Genomic DNA, 24560 nt, shown 5'->3' with positions numbered 1-24560 from the left:
CAGACCATGGCCACATAGTCCAGAAAACCCACAGCAATCAGTTGAATCTGGCCATGAAAGCCTTTGACGATTCAGCTAATGTTTGATTGCAGTATTTGAAAATCAGTGCCTGTATCTGTCAGGGACTTCAGGTCTTCAATCAGGAACCATATTCAGAGACCATACACTTGGCTGGACTTGTGGCAATGACTACCCCAGTCTTTGGATTTAAGAATTGGCAACTGTGGCCACATTCAGAATTTGCTACAACAAGCAGAGAGCCTATGAGACTTTCCTAGCAGATTCAAGGTTCTCTCCCTCCTTTGCTGACCTAGGGAAACCAACCTCCAGGTGGGATCTGGGAATCTCCTTGAATTTCAACTCATTTCCAGACTACATAAATCCATTCCCCTGGAGGAAAAGGATGCTTTGGAGTGTAGACTCTATGGAACTGTATCCCACTGAAGTCCTTGTCATCTCCAGAGTTCACCCAAAATCTCCAGGAGTTTCCCAGCCTGGATCTGCCAACCCTAGTAGGTTCCATTTCCAGCCAATGGCTGGGGGGGACCTGGCAGCCCTAGACTGACCCAACTTCTTGCAGCCAGAGTATCCACTTGTGTTCTGCCACCATTGGCTGCCCACCATTGGAGGGAGGGGAATGGTGACTCCAGTGGCTCCAGCTCTCCTCCTTCACCTCTCCCCACCCATCAGCCTGCCTACTTAGGGCATGAGGTGGTGGCTCTGGCTCCCTTCTTCCCCCTGCCTTGTCCACCTGCCTGCCTGGTGGGAGCATTTGACCTGGCTCTCTTCACTCATGAGGCAGTGGCTCCAGTACCTCCTTCTACCCCCTCTGCCCTCTTGCCCAACTCAGGCGGTGACAGCAGCTCCAACTCCCTTCAACCACTTTTGCCGCATAGAGATGCTCCTTCAGGTTGCCTGTGCAAGCTGTCTTGCAGGGGATTTTAAAAAAACTTTTTAAAAAAACTTTCATATTTTTCTGCAGTTCTGTGTGGCCCCTCAAACCTGCAGAAAAATACCTCCTATCTGAACTTGGCCCCTTTCGTTGGCTTTTTCTACCTGCACAAGGGCCAGGTTTAGATAGGAGGTATTCTTTTGCAGCCTTAAGGGACCATCCCACCCCCACTTGCCTACTGAACCCAGATGCAATCCCTTCGTTCTCCCCACCCAGTGTAGCTCCAGGCCTCCACAGCTACCTCTGGGCCTGGCTGCTCCAGAGCTGCTCCCAGACTCTGCCACTAGGCCTGAAGCAGCTCCCAGATTCTGCTGTGGCTTAGCCCAGAGTGGCTCCTGTGACATTTCTGGAAGACAGGAGGTAAGTCCATTGTATGTGCAAGTGCAGATTAGCCAGCTTTACTGGGAGGGGGGATGCAAACCTCTTAATGCAATTTTTAAGGTTTTCAGATTTTTCTGCAAACCTGGGAGGTCCCCCAACTTTGCAGAAGTATCTATTTGATGCTAGTGTTGCCCTGATCCAAGAATGTAAGTATCTGCAAATTAGGCCACACTTGACTATTAGATATTTAATTTGACATTTGTTGATATAATTTTAATTGGACTGTTTAGGATATTTTAAAGTATCCTTTGACGTACAAAATTTTGGGAACTTGTGTTGAGAGGCACTTATAAATATTTCATTTAATTATTTATATTTTATTTACATTACGTATTTTTTTATTTATGTTATTTATACGCCTTTCTTATAGAGACACAAGGCGGATTACACAAAGTGAGTCAGTACAGCCAACAAAATGGGACATTCAATAAACCATGCATTAGGAGATTTAAAAGTCTGGAACTCCCCAGAAACACGTGAAGCATAGCTTAAGTATTAACATGACACATTAAGTAGTACAAAAATTACATAATGGGATTCCACTTACATTAAAAACTATACACAGCAGTAAGGGCCACTGTTCCTAATAATTTATCCACATAAATTGGTGGATCATTTTGTACAGTATGACCCTGTCACCTGTGCAGAAAAACCCTCTTGAATAATTCAGTTTTGCATGGTTTGTGGAAAGTCAGGAGAGAGGGAAGTTTCCTGACTTCTTCAGGCAGGCCATTTCATAAGGCCACAAAGAAGAAAGCACTTGTGTGGACTGTTGCTTGCAGGTTAGCATCCACAGAAGCTCCTACTGAGCAAAGTTGTGGGAGAATATAAGGGGAGAAGAAGTCCCACTAATAAGTGGAGCGAAGGCCATGGAGAGCTTTGTATGTGATAGCCAATACCAACTGAGCCTGGTAACAAATAATTAAATGCAAAAACAAAACAAAAACCAGCGGAGAGATGATCACCTATGAAATCACTGCACGCCAACAGCGTGTCAGAAAAAAAGAGACTGTGTCTCCTTTGGAGAGACCTTTCTGATTCTGTCCTTGAAACTTCTATTCTTAAAGCTGCTCATGCTAGGAAAAAAAACTTCAGCTTTGGGAGATCCATGGCAGATTAACATATATTGAAAAACTGCTCATTGTTGCCAGCGTGAGCCAGCCTGTGGAATACTCAGTCTATAATGTTTAATATTGTTTTGGAGGGAAGAGAACAAGACTTAGTTTGTGATTCAGATATACTGACAAACTATGGTTCGCTGTGGATGCAGAAATGTTTAATTATCGAGCTGCTTTTGTGGGGATCAGGAACTGGGTTAAAGTCCATGTAAGCTCACGGCTTCTCTAGATTCATTCATATAACAACGAATCATGGTGTGCCATTATATATGAAGTCTGTGACTACCAGATGAATGATATAAATAAGCAAGAGAAGAATTCAATTGAAAAATTCCCAAACTAGCTTTCCTCCCTGTATTTAATTGCACTTCAACCTTTTCCAGCTAGGGTTCACCCGATTGATTTTTTTTTTTTGTAGATTAGGTTAAGAGATGATTGCATATTGAAAAAGCGCACCGCATCTGATTTACCTTGCATATAGATCGCCAAGCTCTTTATCCCTTCCAGCACGCTTATTGCTATTTGCTCTGCTTAAAAGAAAAGAAGACTGAACGTAAAAAAAATAAATAAAAGAAAAGCTGAAGGTCATCCATACAGTTGTCCCAATCGCAATCTGGGCGGCTTTAACCCTGCAGAGGAAAGTAATTACCCTTTGGCTTCTGGTGACCTCAACTAACCTTTGTTGAAGTACCAGGGAAAATAAAAGGCTGACCAATTGCCTGCCCTTTGCTGCCCCACAGTTAACCCTCTCCCAGAGTGAAACCCCCCACAACAATAGAATGTGGAAATGTTGCCATGGAAATATTGTTCAAATAAGAAACAAAAATCCATTACAATTAATACTGGTTTATTGGGTGACGCCTGTACAACCGTTTAATCCATAAAAGTTGCTTTATCTTTCATATCAGGAGAGGGAAGAAAGGAGGAGAAAAATAATAGTAAGGAGGGATGAAAAGGAAATGGGGCCCTCTTAAAAAAAACTGGACTGTTGTGTTGACAGAGGTGGAATGGTCTGCCTCTGATAAATGGCCTAGGAGCACTTTGCGAGCCTCTAACAAAATGAACAATGACAGAACTATCTGCAATTTCAGTAGATGTAATTGATCACTATTAACAGCTTTTTATGATTTATGAAATAAAAGTGGGTTGAAATGGTTCGTTTGGAAGAACACAGCAAAGGTAATCAGGGAGCCTCCCTCTTTTCCTCCTTACACATGTTATTCCACATTTAAGTGGATAAATGAATCCTAATCTGGAAGAAGTAAAAAGGAGAACACAGAACTTTAGCTGGACCCAAAGAAGCTCAGATGGATTATGGATTCTGCTTGGGCTGTAAGCTCACTTGTTATGGCACGCTGCGGTTATGTCAGTTCAGAAGTGAAACAGAAACTACTTTTTCATGAGGGGTATAGCATGTTTAATAGGCCCAGGGAAATAATAAGCCCAGGGAAATTTTGCCTCAGAGCTTGTCAATGAACAATTCATATTAGCTATCAGGGGAAAAAATGTATCTTAAGGTTTTTCTTTTTTTAAATCCAGAATTAAAAAAGCATAACAATGTGGTGTGTTAGATTAAAAACCTTCATCCTTCATCTGCTATAAAGTCTCTGGGTGACCTCTGGCTAGTAGTCATTCTCTCTTGGTCTAAACTACCTCACAAGGCTTTAACTAATCATGTTCTCTTGGTCTAAACTACTTTACAAGGCCTATAGTCATTCTCTCTTGGCCTAAACCACTTCACAAGGTTGTTGTGATATTAACAGGCAGGAGGAGGAAAACTTGTATGCTTGAGTGAGATATGTTGAGGAAGGGCAGAATAAAAGTCTAATACATAATAGTATCAACCATTAACTTTTCTTTCCCATGGAGTCTGGTTTCATATTTTGGCTTAGCGTAATGCCTAACTTGCCCCTTAAAGTTAAAAGCACGTTATATATAGTTCAATATGCCTCTAACATGGGTTCAGACTGTAGATAACAGAGATCAGCTCCCCCAGAAGGAAATGGCAGCTGAGGATGGTAGAATCTATGGATTATTTCCTCATGGAACTTCCCTCTTTCCTCAGTCTCAGTCTCCAGGCACTGTTCCTTCAGTCATTTCCCAAGTTAAAGTTGGCAACCATGGTCAATAGCATATTCTTTAATAAGAGAATTTCTAAAAAAATATCCTGAGCTACTCCCTCCCCCCCCCCCCAAGTTTTGTTATATCCTAGAAGCATGGACTAAGAAGACCACCGACCACACATAAAACTGTGAGCAAAAAACCCAGAACACACAGAAAAAAATCCTCTAAGAGAAAACAAAACAAAACCCCAGAGCAGATCTTTTTGCTATCTTTTCCTGGGCCTTCTAGGGGATGCACACTTTGCTCTGTTTCAGCCAACAAACTACTGATAGCTCACAAGATACTTTCTGGAGATCCAAATTACAGCCACCAATGCTGAACAAAGAAATGCATTAGGTATTAGTAAACTCACTGTATTTATGTTAATCTTTTGAAATGCAAATTATGATAATGATTCTGAAGTCTCCACAAAACAAAACAAAAACCTAGGCCTTCCAGGAACAGAACACCTTTCTCCTTCTAGAGCAGGCAGCAGCCTGGAGGAGGTGTGGCGCCAGCAGCTGGTGTTGGTGGCGTGGTTGGGCAAGTAGGGTCCTGATTCTCTAGTGGGCTAGTGAAGCAGGAGCACCAGTGAGATGGACAAGTAAGTGAGGAGGGAGGAGCTGAAGCACTGCGTGAGGCTGCCTGGAGGAAGAGCAGCTCTGGATGCCGCTCCTCCTCCTCCAGGCAGCCTCACGTGGCACTTCAGCTCTGGATGCCATTTTTCGCATGCCGGCAAGCAGGAAGGCAACAGAGAGGGGAAGATGCAGGGGCCAAAATACACCCCCACATGACCCCCTGTACCCCAAATCTCCAGGAATTTCCCAATCTGGAGAAGACAACTCTACATAACTTACCTGTATTGGTGATGTGTTCCAGGATGGTTTCACTTACTGAGGAGCAGCCTTGTTTTCACACTTGGTTTCTGGACTGGACTGTGGTTCTCAAATTTCTCGTGTTTAACTGCTACATATATATCCATGGACAAATAGATGTATGTTTGGAGCTTGAAACCGAAGACTGTAGGAGTATAGTTAATGGAGGAAAAAATTATTAGTAGTGAAGTTTTTGCATTTGTAACAGTAACACCAATTTGGCCTTTGCAGAAATATTACAAATAACAAGAGCTAGATTGGAGTCCAGTAGCCCTTCAGAGGCCATCAAGATTTTTTGGAGTATGAGCTTGTGAGAGTTAAAACTTCCTTTGTCATATACCTTTGACTCTTGAAAGCTCATATCCCAAAAATGTTGCTGGTCTCTAAGATGCTACTGGACTAGATTTAGCTCTTCTGCTGCAGACCAAAAAGAAGAAGAGTTTGGATTTTAACCCCGCTTTTCTCTTCTGTGTGGAGACTCAAGGTGGCTTACGAGCTCCTTTTCCCTTCCTCTCCCCACAACAGACACCTTGTAGGTGGGGCTGAGAAAGTTCCAAAGAACTGTGACTAGTCCAAGGTCACCCAACATGACTATCCTCTGGTATTAATAACAAGAAATCAGGAAATACCTTTGTGAGTGTGGAGTAACGTGCATAGCAATTTTATAATTTAAATATTTATTTTCTTCTCAAAGTGTCAGCCGGAGAATATGTGCAAGAAGTTTTAACACAAATTACAAATACAAATTTGCAATATCTATATATCTAATTTGCAACTGTGGATTCTTAAATCCGCAGATAGTGAGCACATTTTTTTCAGATGTCTCTTCAAACTTTGCAGAAAAATTTGAAAACTAAAGAAAGGATTTTTCAAAATTCCCCCAAATAAAAAGGTGCAATCCCCACCCAGTTGGGTACAAGATGTGCAGCTGCGTGGTATGGCAGCAGAGTCCAGGAGCCACTCCAGGCTTGTCTGCAGCTGCAGCTGGGAGCTACTCTGAGCTTGTCCGTGGTGGTGACAAAGTTCATGAACTGCTCTGGGCCATCCACAGTGGTAGTAGAACTTGGGAGCCACTGGCAAGTTCATCCTCCTTGGCGAAGCCCTACTGCAGCTAGGCCAGAAGGTAAGCAGGGAGGAGGGAGGGGAGAAATGGGATTCCCCCCTACAAGTTTTGCGCCCCTCCACTTGTAACTATCCTAATTTAGAAGTTCATAAAAGCATCTGTACCCATGGATGTCTTCTCCATTATGCTTCCCCTTTAATAGAGACTGGTATTATCAGCACTATTTGGTGCAGTTGAATTGTGATGATATATAAATGCTTTGTGTTATATATATCAGGCATGTTTCCTTATGCAGTAGGATTCCCAACCTCAGTCTGGCAACCAGTGGGAGACTGGGAGGAACATTTGGGTGGGGTGGGGCGGGGCGGGGAGGGGCGGGGGGGGGGGAACCATCAGTGATGGTTTTCCCTGAAAGTGATACCAGTCCTTTCTACAAATCCCCCCAAATCAGCTGATGGCTGTTAATTTTTTTTCTCTTGGCGCCACTTGGAGCAGTGGTGAAAAACAAGAGGCAGGGGATTCCCACCTCCACCAGATGACTGGCAGCCCTAAGTATCATGAAAACTAGCTTTTCCACTCAATCTCGCCCAATTCCCCTCCTCACACTTAAGCCCCCATCACACATGGCTTTTGACCATGCAGGTCCTATAATTCCTAGAAAAGTCAATTTCTCCAGTCAAAGGGCACTCCTTGTTTCCTTTTCATTAGCAGAAAATCTGATTGGATCCAATCCATTGATACATGAAGGAAGGTGAGAAGTTGAAAGCATGTGGTATTTAACGAAGATCAGTGTGACATGAAAGACAATGTCTAAACTGGGCCTTTTTCTAAAAAAAAAACCCCACAACCCCAGCAGCTTTTTGCTGTGTTTGCAAGATCCCAATTGGGGGAAATGAGAGAAAAGCTACCCTGACAAGGTGGGTTGGCATACCAAGGACAGCAGCCCCTTGTTTGTGCAGTGATGAGTATCCAGTACAGAAACGGTTTTCAAACATGTATTGCTGCTTGCCTGATCAAGCCGTTATTTACTTCAGTAGCTTGTAGCCAAATGGTAATAAAGCACAGAGAGAGGGAAAGTGAGGAGGTTTGTGGTTCATATAAATGTATAAAGTTGTCTTATGTCAAGTCAGACAAGTGATCTGCTAATTCCATATTTGTCTGCTCTAACTGACAGCTGCTCTCCAGGATCTCCTGCTGGGAAGGATCTTTGCCTTTAACTGGAGATGCTGAGCACTGAACCTGTGGGTGTCCTATCACTGAGCCATAGCCCTCCAGGACAAATGTTACTTCCCAATATCAACTAAGCTCAGTGTGCCATTGTTTCTGAAGAGTACATCATTAACTTTTAGTTTTTTTAAAAAATGAAATATTTATTTCACAAGCTGGGAATTCTCGAGATCATATATCACTCAGCAAAGGTGGATGTAAGCAAGCCACTGTTCCTCTCCAGTGTTAGCAACCCCCCTCCCGGCGCACACACATTTGTTATGAATGTTATTAACATCTCTGGTACAGGAGAATACTGGGGTAATTTAATACGGGCTATTAATGTGGAGAAGACTTAGGAAAACTTGAAATGTAGTATATAAACAGTAAGCTTTATGTATCACAAACATATTGGCTTATGTAATATCACCAAACATAGTTTCATGAAGAAAGCAAGAGGGCACAAAGCATTGTTTACAATGCATAGACTCATAGCTTTAAGTTTCAAAGGTACACAGTCATTCTTCAATAGACTATGGGTGTAGTTATTTGCATAGAGCATAGTCATTGACTGTTGAGAAATTTTATGGGCATACGTTTTTAGAAAACAACAGACAAAACAATTCAACACGTGGACTTGAGCAGGACTGATTGACTTGATGTGTAGCAATGCAGCTGTGATTTATGGAGTACTATATGTTAATTTGTTTCCCAATGTTGGAAAGTAAATGGAATATATTATGACCCAAAAGAAAATGAACTAAGAAGTGCAAAAGAGCAAAAGAGCAAAAGAGAATAATCCAATTCAGCACTGATACTCCATCATAAAACAATATTGCTCAAATGGCATTTTCCTCTTTAAATCGTATTTCCTCTTTAAATCGTATTTTAAATCGTATTCCCATTTGGATATGAAGATGAGTAATTATTAACATCACTCTTATAGCATGATAGAATTTCATAGCTGAAATTCACCATTTTGTTACTGTGTCGTTGTGTCAGTTTTAGTCACAATCTTAAAAGAGATGCACAATACAAACAAGACACAGTTGTGGCCTTTCCCATTGTTCTGTGGTATCTTTCTCAGCAGTCCCAATTGATTGTGGCCGTTAAAAGAATTATAGACAATACCTGTCTTTTTAATATTATAGCAAGGTATTTCTGGGAATATTTGTCTGCAAATGCATGAATGCCACTCTAGACTTCACTCTGTGGCAAACAATATGAAAATATTTCTTGCATATTCAAATTTCAACACTGTTTATATGAATAAGGCATTGCTGAAAAATAGGGTTTTGTTTACTAAATTGTGAGTAATGACAGAACAACAAATCATTGCATACCAAATATAATTATATAGTATTATCATATGAAGTGAGTTACTGCCCCAGTACAAAGTCTTGGGCACTGATAGTAAGTAGACTTCCTTGGAAGTAAGTACTATTGCTACCAACATGACTTACTTCCAAGCAAACGTGCTCTCTCACTTTTAGTGTCAAAGACAAGCAGATTAACTACATAACTACATCTTAACTAATCTTTCCCTCTTTCCCCCATAAAATTGAATATAACATCCCCTTGCTTCAAAGTTACTGTAGTCCTTAAATAATACTTCGAGATTGTTGCCTTCCCCGCTAATCCAGTTCATAGAACTATCTTTGTAGCAGGAAACTCCTCTTTGCATGCAATAGTTTTTCACTCCTAAGCCTCTTTCCTGCTTTTTCATGTAATGTTGAACTGATACATCTTTTAAAAAAATTGGTTGATAATTTGAGCTTCTTTAATCTTAGTCATGCAGAACCTGCCGGGCAGGGGCAGACGTTACGGCAGACATACCTGGGAGGCCAAAAGGACTCTGGAGCACATCACTGTCTTCTTTTCTGAACTGTACCTGTAGTCTGAGACATATCGTCATCCAGTGTCCAGGCAAGAAAAGCTGATCCCAGCTACATTCCACACGTTGCTGATCTTTTGCCTACGTCCCGCAGTGCTAGAGAAGAGGGGTTATTGCTGCAGGAAAAAAACCAAGCTGGCCATACAGTAGGAATAATCACTGCAGTCCGGTTCACCCCCACCCCTCTCTCTCTGCTCTCTCTTTGCTCTCTCGCTCTCGCTCTCTCTCTCTCTGTACAAGGCCCCAGATGATTCTGACTGCATCCTTCCATCCATAAATCATTCCCCTTATTCTATTGGTTACATGCTACATGGCAAGTATTGATTTTTTCCGTTGCCTCATCACTGGAGAACCCATGGCTTTTGTGAGCTTGTGTGTGTTTGTTTGTGTCTGTGTATATATGTGTGTGTGTGTGTGGGTGGGTGGGTGTATTTGTGTGGGTGTATGTATAAATAAAAATACACACACATATATTTATTATCACACACACACATATTGTGTGAAAGTGCATTCCTGCATGTATGCAATGTGCTTACATGCACAAATCTTGTGTGTGTGTGTATATTACTAAAATCTTTTCAGTTAAAAATAAGATAATGTAAAAGTGCAATCTGTGTCAAACACATTTCTGAATGGCAAGATGCAAAGAAATTGTGAAGTTTATACACAGCATGATTGAAAGAAGTGGCAAGGACTGATTCAGATGCCATGACAAGTATGTCTGGGCTCCCTCTGATGGGAACAGCAAAGGAGGGATTCTGTAGTAGAGCTTTTGCTTTGGGTGGAACTAGATGTGAGGCTGCCAGTGAAAATGGCAGAACTATGGCTAGATTTCCCTGTCTTCTATAGCATTTCAAGCAACTCATCACATCCTGTGAAGTTATCATTTTGTGAGTCCTGGCAGCCATTGCCAGTGATGTGTGGTTTGGGCAGAGAACTCCACTGTTTGGACATGCAGTTAGTTTCTTTAGACATCACGGGGGATGAGTAAGAGTAAACACAAGGATGCCATTTCCCCCCAACATTCTTTAGTGCTGCTCCTGATGTGTCTAAGATCTTGGACTTTTCCAGCTGAGACCACAGCTAGCAAAGGAAGACCCCTGCCTGTGATTTTGGATACCTTATGCCAGTTGAAATAGATTGTATAGGGCTGGATGGGCAAGTGATTTGGTTTCTTCATACTGATTTCATATCAACTGAAATACAATTTCAGATGATTGCTGAAATATTTCTGATTTTCACATTTTCACATGGTCAAGCATTCACTCATAGATAGGATTATATAGACTGGCGATTTTATTTGACACTTGTGGTACCAAATTTTAATTGTCATAGAATAAAAATTTGGGCCCATCAAAGTTGGTTGAATAGGGTCAGGGTGCTAACAGATTCCAAATTAAAATAATTTCAGATGAATTTAAAAATAGTTGCAACAGGTTGCTGATTTTTTTTGTTTTTTTAAACTCATGTTATTACTTCAAATTATTTGTTTGCTTTATTCATTATATAGGCTGCCCTTACCCTTACAGCCTCAGATCAGCATACAATTGTTGAAAATAATGAAAACAATAAAATCTACAACTTTGTTCTGACATCACAATCTTCACTAAAGGATAATAGTTAAATTAAAACTGTTCCCCTTAAACCACCATTCATGCCAGTATTAAGGAAACCAATGTGAGGAAGAAAAGGACAGGCAAAGGGGGTTGGGAGAAGAGAAGAGAGAAGGCCAACAGATGGAATCCTGTTGCTGTTCCCAACAGTAATAATTTTTGTAATCATTTATTAGAAATCAAAATTACTAAAATATAGTTACTGTCCACACAGCCAGTTAAGATTCTCTTCCCAAGCTCTGCTTTCTGTGCCTCTAACAGCAGATACAAGGTGGGAGGTGACTAAAGACAGTTTTTTTCAATAGTAGCACCTTGACTTTGGAATGTCCCCTTAAAGCTAACTCAGCTCCTATGTTATTGTCTTCTACATGCCAGGCCTAAACATTTATTTTTACTTAGACTTTTAATGGAGGGGGTTCCATCTCTTTTTATGGTCTGCTTCTAGTTTCAGAACTGTTTTATGAATGGCATTATAAGTTTATGAATGTAGTTTTATGTTGTTTTTCATAGCTCTTATACTTTTGTTTCTATGACTTTACTGAATTTTAACTTTCTGAGCTGCACTAAGTGCCATAGATGTTTTCTAAATAAATAAAACAATAAAGTTAACTGACACTTTTGCCCATAAAGAAAAGAAGAAAAACTCGTAGAATCTGAGACAAGGATCTGTCCTGCACTTTAACATTACGTTTCCCTTTATTTTTATATGTAGCATCTCCCACATTTAAATGTGCATGCCTGCATGCAATGCTGTGCATGAGTCTGTTTGCTCTGTCTGACTAGATGGAGTTTGATCAATCACAAGGACTCAATTTGTGCAGCAAAATACTCCTCGGGGCTGAAGGAGTAGTGTTTGGAGACCCAGGAGGTCCTCGTGGAGACAAAAGTTGACTCTTCTTGTCTTGCATCATGTTGACTGACTTCTGTCTCACCTCTGAGCAGAAATACAAAAAGGAAAGGGCTTTGCCACCTCTGCTAAGGCAGGATCCAGAATTTTAAATATATATTGTGTGGATAAGGTGGAATGGCTGAAGGAGAGAGTTCATAGCTGTGGCAGTGTGACCTCTGAAAAGCTGCCAAGATTGGAAAGAGCTTAATAAGCAGTTATCACCAAAGGCATCTGGGGCATCTCTAAGTTTTGATTTTTTTCTAGGCTTGAACATTAGAGCAGGAACAAACCTTGCAAATAAAATGAGTGATTCTGCTTGCTTCATCATACTCCCCAGGTTGATTCCATTTCCCCTCTATTCTGGTGCCTACCACAGATGAACTTCTCTATTTATGAAGAATTCTTGTTCTGCACTGAGTGGTTGAAACTTTTCATGCTATGGAGGTAAATAACATCACCTGGTATTTGCTGCAGGTCAAACTGATATTAAAGGGATGGCTGAAGGGATGGGTTTAAAAGGTGGCAACCCTTGTTGTTTTAGATGCTAAGTTGCATGTTGCTTAGAGAGTTCCTAAACGAGTGACAGATGCAGCTCAAGACAACCAAACAGCAAACCAAAACTTAAGTCCATGGGTAGGAGCCCTCAAGTTGTTGTGGAACCCCACCTCCCAGGCCATGATCCTGTCTAGAGCTGACATTTTTAGAAAGACTCACTCATGTGTAAATTCCTAGGGCTATTTGCTTCCTGAACCCATGCCTCATTGAACACATGCTGAGAGAAGCAACTGGATGGCAAAGTTGCTCAATATTTTTTCCCTTTTTTCAGCACAGTCAGGCTAAGAATCTCTGCCTCCTCTTCTTCCTGTCATATGACTATGATTTTTAGCCAGATGGTTCCTGCTTTGTGGATCTCATACTGCCACATGGCTTTAGAAAGATTGAAGCCACTGATCTGGAGACCCAAAGGTCTAAATATCTGACTCTTGTGCATAGCAAACACTGCTTCAGAGCACATAGGGCGATTTCCTCACTGGCGATTAATCCTGGGATAGTCACCGGAAATATCCAGGTTTCCTCACGATCTCCCCACTGCTAAACTGCGGAACACAGATCAGTCCCGTTTCTGGCGCTCCCTCCCCCTTATCGCGGGATTTTCCTGGACCTGCTTGTATATGCACCTTTTTGAAAAAACACTCCAATGGGAGCTAATAGGAGATGGGGGCTACACATTTGAGGGTCCACAACTTTGGCCCCCATAAACAAAACTTCACTCTGAAATTTTGGTGCTGCTGGTTAACAATTGCACCCCTGACAGCAGGCACCCCCCCAAGGGGCAGGGCTAGATGTCTTCATTAGAAACATGCTGCAGTGAAGATGTTGGAACCTGGATGAAAAGGTGCCGATTCTTTTGAAACTTGGTTGTATCTAGATTAAATTCTCAGTGGGAATTCGGCCATAGTTAGAGCAAGTTTGGAGCAAATGAGTTTAAGGGTAGTCTTTTCTGCACAGCACAAATAAAATGTCTTGAGGACTTGAAAAGAAGCAATCTTTTTTCTGAAGTTGGCTTGAAGTCATCTCCTGCTTGCTGTGCAGTGCTCAGGAGGTGACATTTCTTTTGTCCAATCACACAGCTCTCCCTTTTGGTTTCTCTCTTCCTTGTGCCTGCCAGAGGTTAACTTCTCTGTGCCATTGGCCATTTTCTAAGCCACGCAACATTTGCTCTGCAGGCATCTCAGCAGGCTGCCTTTTTAGCTTATAAAATATGTGATTTAAGTCAGCGTTTCCTACTGGTTCCAGCAATATATAGTTTTCATGTTTTTTAAATTTTTTAGATGAGGTATCTCCAAAGACACAAACACATGCGATGATTATTGCATCCGATTCTCATATCATGTGTTCATGTCTTCAAATACACCTCATCGGAAAAAAAAAACTGGAAAAACTATGGCCAATTCCCCATGGGGAAAATCATCCTAGGATTGAACTGGGATCATATAGTACAGTACCTTTTGACCCAGGTCTGTCACTCCCCACGGCAGCTGAGGTCTGGAGTTGAAGGTGGGATCAGAGCCCGGGATAAGCTCCATGGCTCTTTTGCTCCTCGTTCCTGATTGGCTGCTGCTTTAGGGCAGGAACATGAATGGGAATTCCCCCTTTTTTGTTTTTTTCTGTTACGGCTATATAGCTACGTCATCACAAAGGATAGAGCTTCATGGCCAAGAACAGCACACAAACGTGCGCCTACTAGTTGTGTGGCTGTGGCTTTGTATGCAAGAAGATTTTTTTAAAAGGCGCACGTTCCTGTCTGCCCTGAGTCTCCTGTTCTGCGCATGCCCAGGCCACTGTGCTGTGATTGTCTGCCAATGAACGGAGACTCAGGGCAGGAAAACGACTCCCCACAATACCGGGTTCATCCCAGGATCGCCAGAAAAGATGTATCTTCCTGCCAGTTTCTGAAAATCTCTGGATGAGGGGGGCATCGCAGGGCAAGGCCGGGACTAAGTCGAATTTGACCCTGGAGCCGTGGGGAGTTCTCCATTGTTCCAGGACATCTGCCGGGCCTATCCCAGGATGATTTTGCCCATGGGGAACCGTCCTATATATTGCTGGAATTGGCAGAAAATGCTGAGTTGCATCATGTACTTTATAAGCTGAAAAGGCAGTCAGCAGTAATGTCTGCAGAGCAAACATCCTGGGTCTACTTGCTGATGGGTGGAACAGAGTTGTCAAGCAGCAGAAAATGGCAGGTGTGAGGAAGAGAGAAACTGAAAGTGGGCGGGGACCTCCCCCGTCTCCTCTGATGCTTTTTTTTTTGGTCCATGGTGTTTGGACAAAATATGAGATGGGTTTTTTAAGACATCTCCAGGACATCTTATTTTGTTTATATAGAAAGGACCAATGATTCTCACTCTTGTGTTTATTTACATTAATATTTTTATATATTTATAATCCCCAGAGCTCCCCAAAGCAGCTCTCAGCATTGTTTTCCCCTTTTCCATTTTATTCTCACAACAACCCTATGAATGTCAGGCTGAGAGAGAGAGAGAAACTAGCCCAGTGGTGGCGAACCTATGGCACTCCAGATGTTCATGGACTACAATTCTCATTAGCCCCTGCCAGCATGGCATGCTGGCAGGGGGCTGATGGGAATTGTAGTCCATGAACATCTGGAGTGCCATAGATTCGCCACCACTGAACTAGCCCAAGGTCACTTAGTCAGCTTTTGTTGCAGAGTGGGGATTCAAACCTGGGCCTCTCAGATCCTATTCTGACCAATACCCATCATGCAAAGCAGCAACAGCAGAACAGAATTACAGGGAAGAAGCAGGAGGCTGGTGGGGTGCTTGAACATTTCTCTCCTCCATTGTCATGTTTTCCCTGCTGCCTTTTCTTCGCAACATCTTCCTGTCTGGGTTGAAAAAACATCCCCCCAAAACCTGGCTGCCAGAAGGGGAGGGTTGCAGGACAGACACATTAGGTGGGGAAAAGGCTTGAGAACATACCTTGTCTCTTCTCATGACTGCCTCAGCAGCAAACATGGAATTGGTTGATTATTCCATAGGTAGTCTTGCCAGAGGGTAGCAAAGATCTCACAAAGTTGTTTACACTGTTTCTTAAAATTCTTCCTGAGTATCGGAAAGAAATATCCTAGAGCCATACTACTGGATTCAATACTTGCATTGAGATTGAGAAGGCTCTTTTACCTGAATTTATCACTTAGCAACCAAGATTTCTTCCTCTGAAGGATGACTGGTCTCTAAGTTACCAAGGAACGGTGACAATTACTAAACACCTGCCCCTCTAATCTACATAGCCTTTAACCCCAGTCAGCCAAAGGATGGGCCCGTGACAGTCAACAAACAATAGAAACACACCCTAATATTTTATTTAAGAGCTCTGGCAAGCTGCAGCTGCAAGGATGATCCAACCAGCCGGATTGAACTGTTTCCACTCAAGCCTCTTTGCTTTCAAGAAGAAAACTGGTCCCTAGTACAGCTGGAGACAATTGTGATAAATCATTGCAGAGTTCCTGAATCCTGATATTTTTCAGCCCATTGAAAGACGATGCAGCACATGGCTGCCTTTTAAAACTGGGATGCAAAATATCTCTCCGAGAGAGCAGATGTATAAAAAAGCGTGATGTGGAAAATGTGCAATTTGCTCTCTTAATTTCCAGGACGTTGGAGCCCTTTCCCTCTGATTCCAATCTCTTTGTTTCAGAGAAATGATTGAAATGGCAAAGTGGTCAGGAGGAGGCAGGAATTAACCCTAACAATAAAATGGGATGATAAATGGAAAAAAATAGGGAAAGGAGCAGAGCAGAGCAAAAAAGAAGCATTGTAATACTTTCAAAGAAAAATAAGTTTGAATTTATATTCCATTTTTCTCTCCTGTAAGGAGTCTCAAAGTGGCTTACAACGGTCTTCCCTTCATCTCTCCACAACAGACACTTTGTGAGATAGGTGGTGCTGAGAGAGTTCAAAGAGAACTGTGACTAGTCCAAGGTCACTCAACAGCCTACTTGTGGAGGAGTGGGGAAACAAATCCATTTCACCAGTTAAGAGTCTGCTGCTCATGTGAGGGTGGGAATCAAAGAAATCTTGTTCTCCAAATAGAGTCCACCTGCTCTTAAACACTACACCATCCTAGCTGTCTTATACCACCCCTCCTTCTATCCTGTAAAGACATTCGAAAGGATTTACAATCTCCTTTCCATTCCTCTCCCAACGACAGACACTTTATGAATAGGTGGGGCTGATAGAGTTCAGAGGAACTATGATTATCCCAAGGTCATCCAGCAGGAATGTAGGAATAGGGAAAAAACCCTGGTTCACCAGATAAGACTCTGCCGCTTGCTCATGTGGAGTGGGGTGTCAAACCTAGTTCTCCAGATTAAAGTCTTCTTGCTCTTAACCATTATATCACTCATTGTAGGATGTATGTGGTTGGGGTCTGGCAACATCTTATGCCCAGCAGCAGCCGCCTTCACTGGGAGCAGAGATGTTGCAAAGTAACAAAACTTTGTATTGTCGAAGGCTTTCACGGCCGGAATCACTTGGGTGCTGTGTGGTTTCCGGGCTGTATGGCCGTGTTCTAGCAGCATTCTCTCCTGACGTTTCGCCTGCATCTGAAGATGCCAGCCACAGATGCAGGCGAAACGTCAGGAGAGAATGCTGCTAGAACACGGCCATACAGCCCGGAAACCACACAGCACCTAACAAAACTTTGTCGACAAAAGGCCTTAGCACGGACTGGAAACTTATGCAAATCCTGAGCTTTCATCCATTTTGTTTGTGGAGATGACATGCTGAACATGATCCTGTTGGTATTCATGATCACCATCTGGTGGGAAATGTACATGTTTTCCAGCCATGCTTTTATCTACCTGAAACCAGGATTTTGAGGGGTAAGAATTTGGACTCATCAAAGCTACAAAATAGGCATATTTGCCCTTTTCCCACAACATGGCAATAGAGTGTGCCAAAAGGATCACACATATCACATCCTCCCAGTATGCGCAATAGTGATGCATGAAAGAAGCTTTAGAAGAAGCAAAATATATGCATAAAATATATGCACCCTGGCAATTCTAAAACCTGTTTAGCAGTGAACCAAATCTCAAGTCCATCCTTGGAGACTTTCAAGAAGACCGAAGAGCAGCTGTGCTGGATCAGACCATTGGCTGACAAACAGTGAACAAGTCCCAGTGTGAGAGGGCTATAGGCAGTCTATTTTGTTCTTTCCTGTGTTATCCATACCCCATTAATGACCTCCAGCCATCCGTGAGGAAGGCTGACAAGACTAATGGGGATGGGGGTCAAATAGGGCTGAAAGGGGGTCTCTACCATTACTTGTTAGAGAGCTTTGATCTGAGGTCAGAAATGCCTGTCTGTCCCTCCACTTACTGCGCCCCAATCTGCAAAATACTCTCAATATTAGCTCTGTTTGCAAGGTAACTCCGCTTGGCTCAGGTGAGTATGCAGGTACTGTGAAGTTTGGCATGTGAGGGCATCTGGGTGCCTGCCACCCACTTTTTACCTTATCCAAAAAAACTCCTATGGTCCTTTCTATCTAAAAGGGATTTCTAAGCAGGAAGTGTTTCGCATCTTTATTTTGTACAGGTCCTAGCACGCTTTTGATGCTATATGAATATTAATGAAGAGGGAAATAAGGGGACACTATTATAAAAGCCAACATTACAGCATTACAACATTAACATTTCTGCTCTTGGATCCCATATTTTTCATGGTGTAATACAATCATGTAACACACTCCTCACCCCACCCCAAATTCATTGGTATAATCAAATGAGTCATAAAAGCAAAAAAATAAATAAAAAGAAAGAAACCTATGTTGTTTCTGAAATAGAAGGTGCCATGATAATAGGCTTGGGCTAGGCCTTTGACCTGTAGGCCCTGCAGAGCTGCTCAGTGTTCCCAGACAAAGGCCTTTTCCACACAGGAAAATTGTATCTACATTGTATCTTGCTGCAAAATGCTATGTTTTTAAAATTCTGCATGTTTTTTCCCTCCAGTTCCAGAAATATTTTTCCTTCAGTTTTCCTCCATCATTTTTCCAAGCATTGTTACTGTGATTTTTTCATAGGATTTCAAGTCAACTTCCCTTGAGAGTGCCTGTTGAAATGGTGTTTGTTTCTCCACCCCACAAAACACTTGGCCCTTATCTATACCCCTATGTACTAGCTCATCCTCCCTTTCAGCTATTTTCTCCTCTCCCTCATCTTCTGTTTTCAAAAGGAATTGATTTTTTTTCTTTTGTCACATCACATTAGCTATGTAATGTCAGGGCACAGACACAAGCCTGGCAAATTGTATCAGCTCTGTCAATTTCATCTCAAACTAGAGATGTAACATTAAGGCAAAGATGCATTGGCCCTTTCTGCACAAATCCCTGAAAATGTTTGTAAAACGTTTTCAATCTCCCCCTGCCCCTTTACCACACTATTTGTCTGCACTCACCCCCTCCAAATGATTCCTGGCCACCATTTTGTGATTTCTATCCCCTCCCCCCCACATCCTTTTTGATTGAGAATATTGCTTCTATGCTTCACAGCGGAGTGCTGCAATTCTCTGTACCTTCTTCAATGCTTCAATGCAGTCCATCCTTGAATGACCCCCCCCCCCCCACGAAACCTGCAGGAAAAACAGGCAAGGGGCTAGGAGTGAGCTGAGAAAATGGTGACAGTGAGAAAGTACAGGGAAGGCAGGAAGGCTTGGAAAATGTCTTAAAGGGACTGCACAGGCAAATGATGCCATTTTGAAAACATTTCAACTAAAGAATCGTTTAAAAAGGGCATTCATTTAAAATGCTTTGAGGCGGCAAATAAAATGTTTTGAGGTAAAAACAAGGTGGAACTCCACAGAAGAAACCTTTTATTTCCTGCCTCAAAACGTTTTAAAGTGTCTGTGCAGAAAGGGTCATTGTGTGAGAGAGAGTGAAATGATGGTGCATTACTTCCGTGTTTTCCCCCAAAATAAGGCAGGATCTTATATTAATTTTTGCTCCAAAAGATGCATTAGGGCTTATTTTCAGGGGATATATATTTTTTTACAAGATTTTGCGCCCCCTCCTTCTGCAATTGTCCCTTGCTGTTTTTGTGAGCAACAGAGCTGGGTATCAAAGCAAAGCAACCGAGGTCTTTCCTAGCACTTGCATGTGATGGCCAGGTTAGGTTAGCCCTTCATGGAAACACAAGTGCCTCTTATTTAACTTCTACTTAGTTTCACATCTAACTGCCTTACAGCAATCCTGTAAGGTAGGTCAGTATTATGATACCGGTACTACACAGTAGGGATTGCGAGACTCTGGTTTGCTTGAAGCTACTGAATGAATTCACTTTGAACCAAAGAGTTCTTGGCTTAGATCTTGCACTCTGAGCCTGGATGTTATACCTGCTGTCATCACACTGAGAGAACTATTGAACAATGCTGAACTTAGTCATTTGAGGAGAATGTAAATTTTGGCAGAAATCATGAGAGTTAAGACCTTGGCAATCTGTCAGCAGGTGCTCAGGCAGCAAAGTTTGGGCTGCAAATGGGTGTAGATTTCTTTTCTGTTTTGTTTGAAAAAGCTTTCAAGGATTCAGCTGTCATTCAGGCAGTGACATTTATTTGAGTCTCAAGGTGATAACTGCAGAAGCACCCTATATAGATTCTCTGAAGATGACCTTATATTCTCTAGGTCCTATGTTTGTTATTGCTAGAATTCTTAAAGCTGCTCTGGTACCTGGTGGAGAAAGGAAAAATAAATAAATGAATAAACAAAAGCATTCTGCCAAGTGGGGGCTCTGCTTTTAATATTCAGTTCTTCTTTGCTCTACCATATCAAGAAAACAGAATATTCTGCAAGAATTTGGCAGTATTTTTATTGTACATAACATGTCTAATTGTATGTTTTTGTTGTACATAATACGCCCTAGTTTCTCTACTTAAATTATGAAACCATAGATCAAATGTAAGATATTTATTACAGCTGATATTCAATCTGTAAATAGAGGGACATATATTTATGACATATTCCATCCATGGTAAACCTTTCTGCAACTTAACCTTTCTCCCCATTTCTGCAACCCACCTTTCTCCCCATTTGGGACCCAAAAAAACAGCTTATAATATCACTCTCCCCTTCTCAGGTTTATTCTCTGTGAAGAAGGTGAGACTGTGTTGCAGAGTACCTGGTCAGGACAGCCCCGTTGCTTCCATTATAGAATGGGATTTCTCAGATCCTAGTCTGACATTCTAACCACTACACCATACCAGCTCTCTCTATAAGGTTGCTGACTCTGGGTTAGGAAATTCCTGAAAATTTGAGGGGTGGTGCCTGGGAAGGGTGAGAAATGGAGAGACCACAGTGATACGTAATACCAAAAAGTATGCCCCTGAAGCTGCCATTTCCAGGAGAACTGATTTGTGTAGTCTGGAGATCGCACATCTGCAAGCTCCACTTAGAGGCTGGCAACCATTTTACAACATCCACGAATTGCATGGTGTAGTGATTACGAGAAGTGGACTCTAATCTGGACAACTGGCTTTGAAGCCTGTTCTGGGTGACTGTGGGCCAGTCACAGTCCTCTCAGAACTCCTTCAGCCTAGGGTTACCAGGTCTCCCCTGGCCATTGGCAGGGGAGGGTCGTGGTGGTTGGGATGTTACCAGGCTTAAAATGAAGCCTAGTCCTCAACGTTTGCTGTGTGATGACTTCTGAAAATGAAATCATCAGGTTGATGATGATGAGGGAGATGGTCTGGTATTTGGGTAATGTTATATTTCCCCTTTCCAACAAAATCATTCAGAGGCGAAGGATCTTTCATATTTTATTTGCAAATAAAGGGGAACTTCACCTCACCCAGCAACAAGTTGGGAGGGTTCCGAAGTAACAATAACATTCTTTTCACTTTATACCCTTTACCTGTCCGCATAATCCCGCTCTCTTCCCTCATAGGCTGAAGGTACTTGAGGGGTACAGCCTTCCACTCCATCTAATTTTAAACACTCTTTAATATGTTCCCCCCCTCCCAACTACACATATATGTTCATTATCGACACCCCTTATTCAAGAAGGGGCATAGCAGTCAATACTAATGTACTCATTGGTCAGCTGCTTTTGCGGGCTGAGTTCAAAAGTTTAAGTTGACCAAGCATGTCAACAGCTGAAGCTGGCCAAGCATGCTTGAATGCGTTCCAACAAACAAGGTCCTTCTCTTTTGTGTACTACAACTCCTTATATGGATAAGACCAAATTCCATCTTAGAAAACATCATTTAATCCTTTCAGGTAAAAAGTCTATGGTAGAAGCTTTTTTTACCATAAAGTTTTGGCCAAATACCAGAGCATTTCCCCTGTCATCTTCTGTGTGATGACATCACTTCTAGAAGTGATGTCATCACACAGGCAATTTCAAGAACTAGGCCTCATTTTAAGTCTGGTAAGTCCCCAGCCCATCTTGTCAAAGAGGGAGATCCCTCATCGGAGGGCAGGCGGGCGAGCAGGTGTCTGGCAGCCCTATCTCAACCCCACTTATTTCACAAGGTACCTGTTGGGTGAGGAAGGTAAGGCAATTGTAAGTTGCTTTGAGACTCCTTATGGTATTGAAAAATTGCGGTATTAACAACCAACTCTTCTTCATCTTTTAAATACATAAAATAAACATATTTTTAACATCACTGTTTGTGTGTGAATATTCTCATTATACAGATTGTGAACCAAGGCTGGTTTTGCTCAAGTCCACCAACATTTGTTTACATACCACATTCATTAGATTTCCATTTTCTTGGGCCATGCTGTTAACAATAGTGGCAGTTGTCTCAAACCTGGCCTGGGGGGAGGGGGGAGGGGAGAGGAGAGAGGAGAAGCAGGCAGGAGAAATAACTCAAAAAAGGAATAAAAACAAATCCCCATGGTAATAAAACCAATGCAAATGAAAAATATTTAAAAATTAGAAACAAATTAAAAATGAAGATGATTTTCTCTTGTGTTGAGGAGGGGCTGGGTCTATAATGAGGAGAAGATTGAGAGAGGCTGGCAGATTTCTGCCTTCTGTCATCTTACTCTCATCACTGTCTCCTTTGCCCCCCCTTTCAAGGAACTACAGCTGCCAAAGCTCTTTCCCTTCTCATTCTCCAGGAGTTTTTAAATGTAGTGCAGCAAGTCATGTATGGCCAACAGGGCTTTGGGACCTATTGGGAAGCCTTTTTGAGCAACACAAGCGACCTTGGCTCCCCTGGCACTTATGGGTGAGTGAGGTGGGTGGCAGATGAGAGTGGCAGCCTCAGGTAGCACCCCCTTTTTAGTTGCTACTGTTCAGTTGCTACTTTGCTTTCAAGTTTTGATACCCTTTGGTTTCTCTACAGACAGTTGCTCTTGCTGAAACTGCCATTTCATTTGTTCTGGGAAATGAAATGGCACCATAAAAATGGCTGTTTCAGAGCATGGTGAAGAAGCCAAAAGGAGTAGCCATGGACGGAGGTACCCGAGGATCTACTATGAAGAGAAATTGCCTTGGCCAAGCTGGTAGAGGACCCCTTTGCATGCATTTCTTTGCATACACATTTTCCTAGTATACTTCTTTGGGTACCCCACAATAGCCATAGCATGGCTATTACATTTCATAGTATACAAGAAGCATTTATCTGATTTTAAAAAATATTATCCCTGTCAGAAATTCAGAAAGACCACTTCATATTAAGTTTTCCGGCCTTGTTAATTAAAATATCATTACTTTGTGCTATAGCTGTGTATATTTGTTCATCATCCCAGATAAATGAAACAGCCTTTGATAAGAGGCTTGATTTCTGCATCCTATTCAAATCTGCACTTAATAACATTGATCTAGAGCTCTCCTCTTTATGAAATGATAAACATCTTCCATAAGATCATGCTGAGTTTACACTGACAAATTCAGAATTTACAGACCTTAACAAAGAAAGCAGACAAGAAATAACTAACTGGAGAGAAATGCATAGGAACTACTGTGTTTTTTTTATAAAAGAGAAACTTCGCTGAACATGGGCAAAACAAACACATACAAAAAAACTCCATGTCACATTTTTGGTAACTGGAGATGAGGTGACCAATTAACTGAACTATCTGTAGTGGCTGAATATATAAACGTATTTTAAACTGATTGCCCTACATTCATAAATTTACATTGGATAAGTTGAATGTAATTGTTAATATTTGGTTCCAACCAAATTTCAACAGCAGCCGTGGAGTCAGCAATAAGGAAAAAAAACTGTAGAAAGCAACACAGTAACCTCACCATCTGCTCTCCAGCCTTGGGTTTTGTTCCTGGAGTTCAACTTGAAATGAATTACTGGAAAATAAAGGACTAAGTCCTGAAATTAGTGAGAACCCCTGCCGTCTTAATCCATAGGAACAGGCCGATGCTTTCTGGGCTTCCCAATTTTGATTAGTCATAGCGTAATTAAAGAAATTACTGAGGAAGTCTTCTGCTTTAACCTGATTAACCCAGCCTGGATTCATACCTACCATCTCCTCAGAATAGAGTCCCATAACATTGCCAGGCTCAGTTTGCATTGATTAATAAAGGAGACCAACTGAGAATGTGAAGAAGGTTCACAAGTGCAGGTGTGATTCATGACCAACAGCCGGTATTCTGTCTTTTGCTCTGCCAGGGAGTGTGCTGAGCCTAATCATTTATAACAAAGTCTGCTTTTAATTAAACACAACAAATGGGGTTTAGGTAAACCAAGGATTACCTTTTAGGAAACAAATGAAACCAAGAGAAAGGAATCGCAGCAATGCTTACTATTTGTGCACTGCTTTTGCAAACAATACTGAAAACTTTTTCTATGAGTTATTTGTTGGTCAGAATTGTAACCTGCCCTTTGTCCACGGATCTTTGGGTGCACGTATGCATGTTTGGTTTCATCCTCGTAGCAACCCTGTGAAGTAGGCTAGGCTGAGAGATAGTGACAGATGGACTGAG

The 24560-nt window shown here is 41.9% G+C and overlaps 1 long non-coding RNA gene across 1 annotated transcript in view; it reads right to left on the bottom strand.

The window, feature by feature from the left end:
* Positions 1-9798, bottom strand: part of LOC125445254 — a 72935-nt gene extending 63137 nt beyond the window's left edge. The window contains exons 1-2 of the long non-coding RNA XR_007246281.1: positions 9535-9798; positions 5412-5574 (exon numbers count right to left, since the gene is read on the bottom strand). This is a non-coding gene — a long non-coding RNA (uncharacterized LOC125445254). The remainder of the gene's footprint in view (positions 1-5411; positions 5575-9534) is intronic.
* Positions 9799-24560: the final 14762 nt, after the last annotated feature.

The sequence above is a fragment of the Sphaerodactylus townsendi genome, linkage group LG01 (assembly GCF_021028975.2).
Source record: "Sphaerodactylus townsendi isolate TG3544 linkage group LG01, MPM_Stown_v2.3, whole genome shotgun sequence".
NCBI lineage: Eukaryota > Metazoa > Chordata > Lepidosauria > Squamata > Sphaerodactylidae > Sphaerodactylus > Sphaerodactylus townsendi.
Note: the sequence above shows the minus strand (reverse complement) of the source record. Positions and strands in the feature narration are given on the sequence as shown.